The 10,440-nt window shown below is 50.2% G+C and overlaps 1 protein-coding gene and 1 long non-coding RNA gene across 3 annotated transcripts in view; one reads left to right on the top strand and one right to left on the bottom strand.

The window, feature by feature from the left end:
* The window catches only part of CLN8 (ceroid-lipofuscinosis, neuronal 8 (epilepsy, progressive with mental retardation)), a 60,634-nt gene that overhangs the window by 35,750 nt on the left and 14,444 nt on the right, over positions 1-10,440 (top strand). The window contains exon 1 of one of the 2 annotated variants that reach the window (XM_010833410.1): positions 7,048-7,872. The exons of the other annotated variant lie outside the window; for it this stretch is intronic. The gene's annotated coding sequence lies outside the window, so the exon portion shown is untranslated. Of the gene's footprint in view, positions 1-7,047; positions 7,873-10,440 lie in introns of those variants that run through there. 2 annotated transcript variants of the gene reach the window in all.
* The window catches only part of LOC104983883, a 1,862-nt gene continuing 773 nt past the window's right edge, over positions 9,352-10,440 (bottom strand). Inside the window, exon 2 of the long non-coding RNA XR_824690.1 lies at positions 9,352-9,529. This is a non-coding gene — a long non-coding RNA (uncharacterized LOC104983883). The remainder of the gene's footprint in view (positions 9,530-10,440) is intronic.

Below are 10,440 nucleotides of genomic sequence, written 5' to 3'. Positions count from 1 at the left end.
GAGGATGAGATGGTTGGATGGCATCACCAACTCAATGGACATGAGTTTGAGCAAGCTCCGGGAGTTGTTGAAGGACAGGGAGGCCTGGGTGCTGCAGTCCACGGGGTTGCAAAGAGTCACACACGACTGAACAACAATGACAAATACCTTTAGTTTTTTTTAATTCAGTAATTGATGTCTCAGTGTTTTTTAGCTATTTAATAAACTTTTATCATTTAATTTAAATTAATACAACTTTATAACTTTAAGTTACCAAATACCTGGAAAGATTGTTACCGAGTCCAAACTGAGGTGTTGAGGCAAGAAAGAGACTCTAATTGGGGAGCTGGCCGACTGAGAAGATGGCAGGCTGGTGCCTCAAAATAACCTTCTTACTGTGGTCTGGATGCCAGTTTCTTTTATAGACCAGAGAGAAAGAAGCAATAAGGAACTAAAGTCAAAGGGCAAACTAGAGAGGGAGAGGCAGGGGAAAGTGAAAGGGTCTTCAGGCTTGTGAAACATCCCCAAAGGAATGGCCAGCCTTCAGAAGGGGGGTGTTAATCTCTTCTGTTCACAGGTGGGCAGGGACAAACTCTCTGAACAAAGGCGCTTTAGTTTACAGTCAAGCAGAGGGGCAGGGTCCTCTGGGAAGCCATTGAGTATGATTATAGTAGTAAAAGCAACAAAAAAGAAAGTCAATGAAACAGTTTCCAACATGGAGTCAGAATTGGCTTTCTCCCTGCAACCAGATCATTTTAAGTAGACATTTCAAAGATATTATTTTAAAGAGTTTATTCCAAAGCTCTTATCTCATTTACATTTAAAGTTTTATTATATGAAGTTATTTTCCTTATAACAAATAAAATATTTATTAAACCTAGGTACTATAAAATATTATACTTAATTTTGTGACTCTTAACCATATGTCAATTAGATCAGTAAACTTTAATACCAGGTATCAACTTTATATGGAATATTTTCTAGTTCCTGTGAATCTGGAATCAGCCATTTACGCCGGTTTATTTATATTTAATTTGTAAGCGATCACTTCTCAATTTAATAGAGTTTTTTATGCATTTAATTTTGATAATGCTTTCCAAAGGTAGAGATCTCTCATATGTATGATGTATCCACAAGCAGGCAAAACTAGAGATCTCAGGGCTTTTCTTTAAAAATAAAGACTTAGTTATGAACCAGATATTGCATTATAAGTTTACTAGTTTACAAAGAACGGTTGAAACACATTCATATTGCTTGTTCAGATGACTGAGGCTTATTATCTTTTTAAAGGTTTTGTGGTGACCCAAGGAGGAAAGAGCAGATGAAACCAAGGAGGGTCTTGGAAGCGGGAGCGTAAAGACCAGACCCTGTTTTCCCTCCCGCCCCCATGCTGTAACTTATTGGATCTCAGGGCCTCCTGACCGGCGGAACCTGTCTCCCCTCCTACCCCACAGGGAGAAGGCATTTGCCTTACTCTTCCCCACCCAGTCTACGTGCCTCATCCAATCAGCAAACGACCTGCGAGGCCCCTGTCCCACTCCTTGTACCCTGGCTATAGAAGCGGACAAAGGACCCCGATCGACGTCGGTTCTCCCTTGAGCTGGCCCACTGTTCCAACAGGGTCTCCCACTCTAAAACTTGACTTCCTTCTTATTCTGTCTCATGTCTGGAAATTCTTTTCCAACCTGCGCCCGGACCACGACAGGTTTGGCTGAGGGAGCAATTCCAGCGGTTTGAATTTTATACTTGTCACTTTTTTTTCCCCTTGGTTTTAGGTCTTGTCTGATTGAGTTAATCAGGCTCAGTCTCAGATCCTTGTGGCCTGTATTTATATTTTGGTTTTAAGATTTCCAAGAGAAAGTTGTTTGTAGTTCCCCAAAGAACTGGTCTGTCACCTGAAAGATTTTATCAGTGACAAGATTTCTAATTAGACTGAAATTTATTTTATGAGTTTTATGTTTTATGATTTTACAGTTTATCATATCGTCAAAAGTTTGTATGAGGCATTTAGCAAAGACCTTTTCTCTGAGTTACAAATTAAGCCCAAAGCAATGTCATTATTTTTATGAGCCCTTGAATGTTAGTTTCCAGCTGCTTCCAGGTAGTTCCACCGTATGGTGGAGACTCGCCCAAACAGGACTTCCAAGTCCCACCCGACCTGCCCCAAAGCAATACTTTCCATCAGGATCTCCTTTTTCAAGAAGACCCCTAAACTGAACCGTAGTCCCCTTAGGCGGGGGTCAGAGGTCAAGGCGCAGCTCCAGAACTCACCACAGGTGCTGGGGGTGTCTTGGCTTCCTTAGCCCAGTAATTGGCTCCACTGTCTTTTGTGTTACTGCCCTGAGGCCTGCTTTCTGTAATGCAAAAAGGACAAGCTACAAGGGGTGGTCTGTGCAGAGAGCCTGAAAGGTGAGCACCAGATATGGGATGTCATCAGCATAGAGGCGAAGCCTCATAGGTGCGTATGCAGAGTTAGGGGGCAAAAAAGCAAACTTAGTTACAGTCTACAGGTTAGGAACAAAGTGAAAGCTAGTGAAAGCTTTTCACTAGTGAAAGCTAGTGAAAGCAATCAGGCCTGCTCTCTTCTCTCCATCTGCTTTGTTCTCAAGAAAGAAAAGCAAAGCCCGTTCCTCTGTTGCCTTTTCTCTGAGACAGGTGAGTGGAACGAGGCCTTGAGAGATGAGACCTGGATGAGGTGGGATTCGTGTGTTTCAGAGAAGGGTCCCGTTTCAGGTTGGATTGCCCATCCCCAAATAGACACGGTGGGTCCTAACCCCAGCCCCTCAGAATGTGACCTGATTTCAAAACAGGGTCTTTATAGTGGTCATCAGGTTAAAATGAAGTCTGGGGAGGGGGGTCCTAATGGACTGTGATGGGCGCCCTTATGGAAAGGGGGGTCTGGGCCCAGTGCAGGGGGAGGGGGGACGCAGGGGACATGCTGGTGGGGACCAGGGGCCTCTGCCACCACCAGAGGGAAGCCGGGAGCAGACCCTCCCAAGCCTTCCCAGGGGGCTTCCCAGGGGGCTGGGTCTCCAGATCTGTGAGAAAACAAGCCCCTGTTGCTCTAGGCTGCCCGAGATGTTGTGCTGGGTTACAGAGGCCCCAGGACGCTGACGTGACCCCAAATCGAGAGGGACCAAGTCGTGAGTCAGGCAGGCGAGCGCATGCTGGTGTCCCAGCAGGCACCTGTCAGTGGAGCAGACACAGTTTCTCTGTGCTGCTTCCACATATACAACCATATGTACACATTCTGAGTAGAGTCACAGCTGCAGACAGAGGTGTAGTCATGGGCACACAGTGGCTGCACCCTTGCCCCAGCTCCAGCGGTTGCAGCAGACTCCCAGGGGCTGGGGGCTTAATCCCCCGATGTTTATTTCTCACACTCTGCAGACTGGACGACCAGCTCCGTGTCTGCTGAGGACAGACGGATTCCCCCCAGCTCCATCGGTGGCATCTTTTCCCTGTGTCCTCACCTGGCATCACAGCCTGGATGCCATCCGGAAGTTCCACCCTTGTGACCTCCCCCCAAGGCCCTCCCAGCACCTACCCCCACCCAGGGTTAGGCTCCACGTGTGAGCTGGGCACACGCCCGCCCTCTGGAGCAGGTTGTTCACAGGACGAACCGGCTGAGGTGTGTCGTCTTCTCTGTTGAGACAGCCAGAGTGTGGGTTGGAAAAGAATTTCTAGACAGAGCATTTCAGAAGGGAGTGAGTTTAGTAAGAGCAAAGGGCAGATAAAGTGGACTCTGCGAGTGCAGTGGGCCAACCTCCTGACAGACCAGGGAGAGCTGACAGTTTTCTTAGCTTAATAGTTAGTTTTGTAGCCTTAAGACAAAACAAGGCTGGAAGGCTGGCCTTAGGTGATTGGCTGGGGCACTGTGGGATGTTTTCTAGAGTGGGCATCTTTGCGTAATTGGGAGTCAGGAAGTTTGTTAGCAATGATTAGGGCGCTTTTGACAACAATTACAAAGGGGCTTTGTCAGCTTTGGAGGTGACCTTGGCTCTGGGTTCTGTTTCTGTGGCTGGGGCCAGGCGCACCTGTGGCCTTGGGGCAGGACTCCACATCCTCCTGGACCAGGAGCTCCTGGGATGGAGCAGAGATGCCGCATCGTCACTGCTCATCCCACCCCAGAGACGGCCTTGCTGAACACAGAGGACAGGGAGTGAGGCTCTGCGACGTGGGTTCCAAGGCCGCTGGGCTCACACGGAAACCCCCACAACGCACCCCTGTGCCCGGGGCCGGCCCTGCACCTGCCCTCACATCCCGCACAGCGGCCGTGGTCAGGCCCCGAGATGCTTCAGCCTCGTTCTTGACAAAATAACAGACAAGACTGTGCAAACTTCTGTACAGAGGTCACAGTTTAAACCGTGCCTCCCATGGCTGAGCTCAGGCTGGCCTAAACAGAAGTTTCTCTCTGGGATTCATCCAGGCAGCCCCTGCCCTCCCCGACCCGTCAGGTCCCCAGAGGCGCCCTGAGTCCTCATGTCGCCCCACTTTCCCAGCTGCACCCCAATTCCAGCCCAGCCTCAGGTGCCCCCGAGTCCACCCCTGCTTCCTGCTGGTTGCCTTTGGTAAGTTAGCATCTGTTGCCACAGTGGTCGTTCGGAAGCTAAGTGGAAGCCTGTGTTTGAGACAATGGTGTTGGTGTCCGAGCAGCGCCTGCTCAGCGATGACCCCTTGTCTCAGCGGCTCATGGGCTTTAATTCCCAGCAAGAATGTCGAGGTGGCTTGACTTGAATTTACAAGTCGTGTTTCAGCGGGAGACGTGAGGACAGAATCTCCACAGACCTTATTTGTTCCTCTTTTCAATTAATTTTTAATTATGCACTTCACTTAAGAACTTAATTACTTCAACAGTAACCTTCAGCCTCAGCTCTTAGCATAGTACAAACAAGACTGGGTACCCAAGCATCCGCGAAGGAGAATAAGAGTAAGAATAGCCACACTTCCCAGCGCGGACTGGCCACTGCTGGTCTGAGGGCCTCGGTCACTGAGGAGATGACCTTGACCATCCCCCTGGGCCCTGTGACCATCCCCCTGGGCCCTGGACACCCAGGTGTCCAGCGAGCAGGTCAGCGCTTCAGGCCCTAGACACAGGACTGCTGGGGGCAGCTCAGGAGCCAGTTCTTTACCAACTGGCCAGGGGGGACTTAAATGACCCCGACCCAGGAGAGCCATGCTGGTGCAGCCGCCTGCAGGTCTGGGTGGCAGGGACAATTACTAGCTGCGTTTTATTTATTTATTTATTTTTTTTAATAAATCACTAGCTGCGTTTTAAAGAAGTAGAGACAGAGACTAAACCTCGCCCCATGCCTTAAATTCAGCAGAAAGTTCAAAGCGTTCTTGCTCTCGTTGGCTTTGTTTCGCTCTTGGGTCTTTTTGTTGTTAGTTTTTCACAGGGTTGAAAGAACTGAGCGTCCACCTGAAAATGTAGGTGTGAACTCTGGCAAACTGCCTCAAATGTGCCCTGGGATTGTTCTATGGAGGTCAGACAGGCAGCCCGGGAGGTGCTGTGGTGGCAGAGGAGAGCTGTGTTCGCACAGCCCACAGACAGGAGGTGGCCCCCACGGGGTCACGCGGAGAGACAGAAGGAATGCGGAGCTTTATGGTGGTCCTCCTGGGAAAGGCGGGGCGGGCAGGGGGCTGGCCCGGTTAGGGATTGCTGAGTCTGAACCACTTCAGCTGGATCTGGGCTCCGGGCAGGGGCCCCCGCCGTCTGACACGTCTGTCCTGGCTGATTAGGGCGCCTGTCTGGGAAGCTAGTGTCACGGGAGAGCCGGATGGAGCGGGTGGGGGTGCTGTGTAGTTTATACGTGGTCTCCTCAGTCTGGGAGGGGCGGTCCTTCCGGGTCAGACACGCCCCAAGGTATCAAAGCGTTATAAATACAGAAAATAAAAAACATCCTTAACACACAAACATAGCTTTAAACCAAGACTTACTTTCTCAACCGAGAATACATTGTTGTTTTTTTTTTTAATTTTATTTATTTGGCCGTGTAGGGTCTTACTTGCAGCACATGGGCTCTTTTGTTGTTCCTTGTAGTACGTGGGCTTCCTTGCCCTGTGGCATGTAGGATCTTACTTCCCAAACCAGGGATTGAACTCACGTCCTCTGCATTGCAAGGCATATCTTAACCACTGGATCACAAGGGAAGTCCCGAATACATTCTGTTTTATCGCAATATCTCTTCTCCCTTCGGAATGGACCATGGTTAACTGAAACGGCCGTGGTTACTTGTTCACTTGGAGCACATACTAAAAAAATGCTTGGACTTCCCTGGTGGTCCAGTGGTTCAGAATCCACCTGTTAATGCAGAGGACATGGCTTCGATCCCTGGCAAAGGAAGATTTCACATGCCACAGAGCAGCTAAGCCCATGCACCACAACTACTGAAGCCTGAGCGTCTAGAGCCCGCGCTCTGCAAAAGAGAAGCCACCGCAGTGAGCAGGCTGTACACTGCAGCTAGAAAAAGCCCACACGGCAATGAAGCCATAAAGAAATAAATAAGTTTAAAAATGTTTATGAAACAAACTTGATGAAAAGCATTATCTGTATGGGTGTTCTTGCTTTGTATGATACAGTGACTGTCCTAAGCTTAGGCCCTATGTCTTCTCTTGATGCTTATAAACACAAGTTCAGACCGTCCTGTTATTTTCTTAAGTGAAAGTGAAAATCACTCAGTCGTGTTCGACTCTTTGCCACCCCATGAACTATTCCTTGGAATCCTCCAGGCCAGAACACTGGAGTGAGTAGCCTTTCCCTTCCCCAGGGGATCTTCCCGACCCAGGAATCGAACTGGGGTCTCCTACACTGCAGGCGGATTCTTTACCAGCTGAGCTATCAGGAAAGCCCCTTTTTCTTAAGTGAATTGTGTACTAACAGGAAGGTTGCTCCCAGGTGCTTTGAGGTTGGGAGCTCATTGATTTTCATGGTTAATATTTATTGGTAGAAAAGAACAGAAGACCAGCGTCCAGACATAAAGCTACCCTGTCTGCAGATTTTAGAGTTTTTTTAGTTTATTTTATTCTTTTTAAAAATTTTGTTTATTTTTGGCTGCCTCTTTTTCACTGTGTAGGCTTTTCTCTGGTTGTGGAGAGCGGGGGCTGCTCTCCAGTAGCACTGGGCGGGCTTCTTGTTGCCGTGGCTTCTCTGGTTGCTGGGCGCGGACCCAGGGCTTGGTGTGCGTGGGCTTTATTGCTCCGTGGCATCTGGGATCTTCCTGGATCAGGGATAGAACCTGTATCCCCGAGTTGGCAGGCGGATTCTCATCCACTGAGTCAAGAGGGAAGCCCTGTCTGCAGTCTTGTTTGGGAACCGTGACTCTGAGGTCAGCGTGTGTCATTTCACCCCAACCTGGTGAGTCTTCCCTAGTGAAGGCGGAAGCAGCCCATCTCGGACCCTCTGGAGGCTTCGTCCTCCATCCTGCTGCTTGTTTTTATCCTGGAACGACTCACACTAAACAGGTTTGGCCGCGGGGCCAGGCCACCCCACCCCCGCCGGGCATGACCATGGCCCCGAGTGGCGCATGGGCGTCCTGTGGCCCTCGCACTGGGTGACTTTCGTCCAGAGTGACTCAGACCTTGCCTGTGACACTCCCCACGCCTACCAAGTAATTATGGAGACCAGAGTCACTCTGCCCTGGTCTCACTGAGCAGAGGACTTTGTCAGAGGATAGTGGTGGTCGGGTCATCCGGGGCCCTCAGGCCCTGGTGAGCGGGACAGCTCGTTGATGGCTCCTCTGGCTCGGTGACTGTAAAAAGAGAAAGGCCTGCGAGTAGGGAGTCTGTCTGCTAATTGCGGCTGTGGTTTCTGCTCAGCTGACCCCAGTCTCACATCCTTGTCTCTGCGCCCAACGCTGCAGTTCCCAGGGGAAAAAAACTGAAAACTCTCGGGTAGGTTTTTGCTGTTTGGCGATTTTGCATGTCCTGTCTCAATGTGTTACTTTTGGGATTTGCCTGCTTACAGTATTCTACCTGACATTGGGAACACTCCATCCCGTTTTCTTTACGTGCCTGTGTATTTGATGTGTGTATCACCTTGTGCTCTGTTTGGCGGGGGATGGAGGGCAAATTTTGAGTCTGTAAATTTGTCTGTAAAATAATAACCGAGGTGAGAGATCAAGGTCATTAAATCTCTCTGTGGTATGAATCGAGCATTTCTCACAGTTGCGCTTGACCCTCCAGGTCACCTGATTTCCATCTGGTACCAACCCGAGAGGTGGAACTGGACCGACTGGTTGGGGGGCGTCTCTCACAGGGTTTCTGTTTGTAATTAGGGCATCTCCACCCCCGGCCCCTACAGGGCTGATGTTTCTTGTGCTTCATCTTCCGGGGAGTACAGCATCCAGGGCACCCTCCCCCACGCCGTGACAACCAAGACTGTCCAGACTTGGCCCTGAGGGGGGGTGTTCCAGCTGAGGGTGTACTTCAGTTGGCCCCGGAAGCAGCCTGACTCTGCAGCACTAGAACCAGCAGTTTTCTCGAGGAGGTTTCGTTGTTACAGTGATGTGTTTGGCCAGGGGAGACTTAAGGATTCTTTGTAACCCACGATAATGACAGCCATTAGCTTCCAGCTCGTTATTTGCACCAGAGGCAAACCGGCTTAGCTGACACTCAAGGAGGAGAAGCCTGGATGCCCAGAGACTTTTCTTTTAATATTTATTTTTATTTTACTGATTTGGCTGTGTCGGGTTTTAGCTGCAGCACGCAGACTCGTAGTCGCAGCATGTGGGGTCTAGTTCCCGGACCAGGGATGGATGGAACCCGGGCCCCTGTGTTGGGGCACCGCGTCTTAGCCTCGGGACCACCAGGGAAGTCCCTGGAAGAGACTAGACCAATCTCATCTTCTCCTGTCTGTGGCTCAGAGGTTAATCAAGGCTTCCGAGGTCCCAGAGCAGTAGGAGTAAAACTGGCGAGAAAGAGTTGAGACCCCAGCCTGAGCCTTTAGCGTGTTTTCAGACTCTTGGATCCAAGCCATAGGCACCGTGGTTGGTGGTTCAAAACTATGCTTTGCAGAGAAAGAAATGGACATAATGAATACTCAGTAGGAGCAGGAATGACTCTAGGAAGGTACATTTTTCTGTTATAAATATCTTTTGTTTCCAGGAAGTGTTTGTTTTGCCACAGTTGTTAAGGAACTAGTAAATGGCAACCCACTCCAGTGTTCTTGCCTGGAGAATCCCAGGGAAGGGGGAGCCTGGTGGCTGCCGTCTGTGGGATCACACAGAGTCGGACATGACTGAAGTGACTTAGCAGCAGCAGCAGTATTCATGAGACTGAAACCAAGTGGGTGCTGTTTTGGGGGCTTCAAAGAGCTCCTGTACACAGTCCTTTATGTTTCGGAGCACAAAGAATGGGGTGAGAGGCAAGGTGGTAGGTAAGAGGTGCTTTATTAGAATAGAAGATGCCCTGAGAATGCACTGGCTACAGTTTTACAATCAGAGGAAAAGTGGGGAGGGGAGGAGAACTTCTTTGTCTTTCTTGAGTAGAGGTCATGCTTCCATCATCAGCTCCTCCTCCAGGCTGAGCAAGGGAGTCTTCTTGACTCTACCTGGTTAAGCAAGGTCCACAAATTACTGCTTTTTTGTGTGTGCAGAGAGCACGTTCTGGGGATCCCTAACTTACTGAGCTCACGGGCAGGATGTGGGTCTCACGTCACCGCTGTTTTGTCGTTGGGGGCATGTCTCGTGCAGTTCTGTTGCTCAGCAAGCCTGCTCTCTTGAGAGATCATGAGAGTCTCTCTCATGAGAGAGATCTACAGGGGTCTCCCGTATTGTTCTACTCACAGCCCCCGAGTGGGATGAATTATTTACTCGCCCACTTTGACCCTTCACTCTGACCCTGTCAAGACTAGTTGCTGAAACACAATGAGCAGCTCCAGTTCAAGGCACCACGAGACCCGTGTGGGGACCTGCGTGGTGGGGGCAGTGGGGAGGAGACTGGGCTCACCTTCAAATACAACAGGGACAAGTAGGGTCACAGCCAAGGAGCAGGGTGTGTCTGGGGGGCTGGGGGACCGGATGTTCCCGGCAGGAAGCATCAAGGTCAGGGCATTCTCACTGGACACTTAACAGGGAGGCCCAGGTGATAACGGGGAGGTGGGGCTGAGGAATCTGATCAGATATCCAGCCTGGGGGATTTGTGCTAAAGCTGAACCAAAGGTGCAAAGACAGACCCGAGGTCGGGCCTTGAGGATGGAGGGCAGCCTGGCTCGAGCTGGGGGGGACCCGGATCGCCAGCATAGCCAGAATCCAGAGTCTGTGCTTGTTTCTGACCTGTAATCCGCAGATGGCCAGCACAGGTCCAGTGCTTTCAACTGTTGACTGGCAGCAGGGTGTGGGGGTACCACTCTCCAGTGTAACGTTCCAGAGTTACTCCACTCCGGAGAGTGACTCCCGGGTTTAAAACTGGGGAGATCCCTCCCTCCCTCCCTCCCTTGGTTCTTAGGAAGAGAGGAGAAAT

The sequence above is a fragment of the Bison bison genome, unplaced genomic scaffold, assembly GCF_000754665.1.
Source record: "Bison bison bison isolate TAMUID 2011002044 unplaced genomic scaffold, Bison_UMD1.0 scf7180017863606, whole genome shotgun sequence".
Classification (NCBI taxonomy): Eukaryota; Metazoa; Chordata; class Mammalia; order Artiodactyla; family Bovidae; genus Bison; species Bison bison.
Note: the sequence above shows the minus strand (reverse complement) of the source record. Positions and strands in the feature narration are given on the sequence as shown.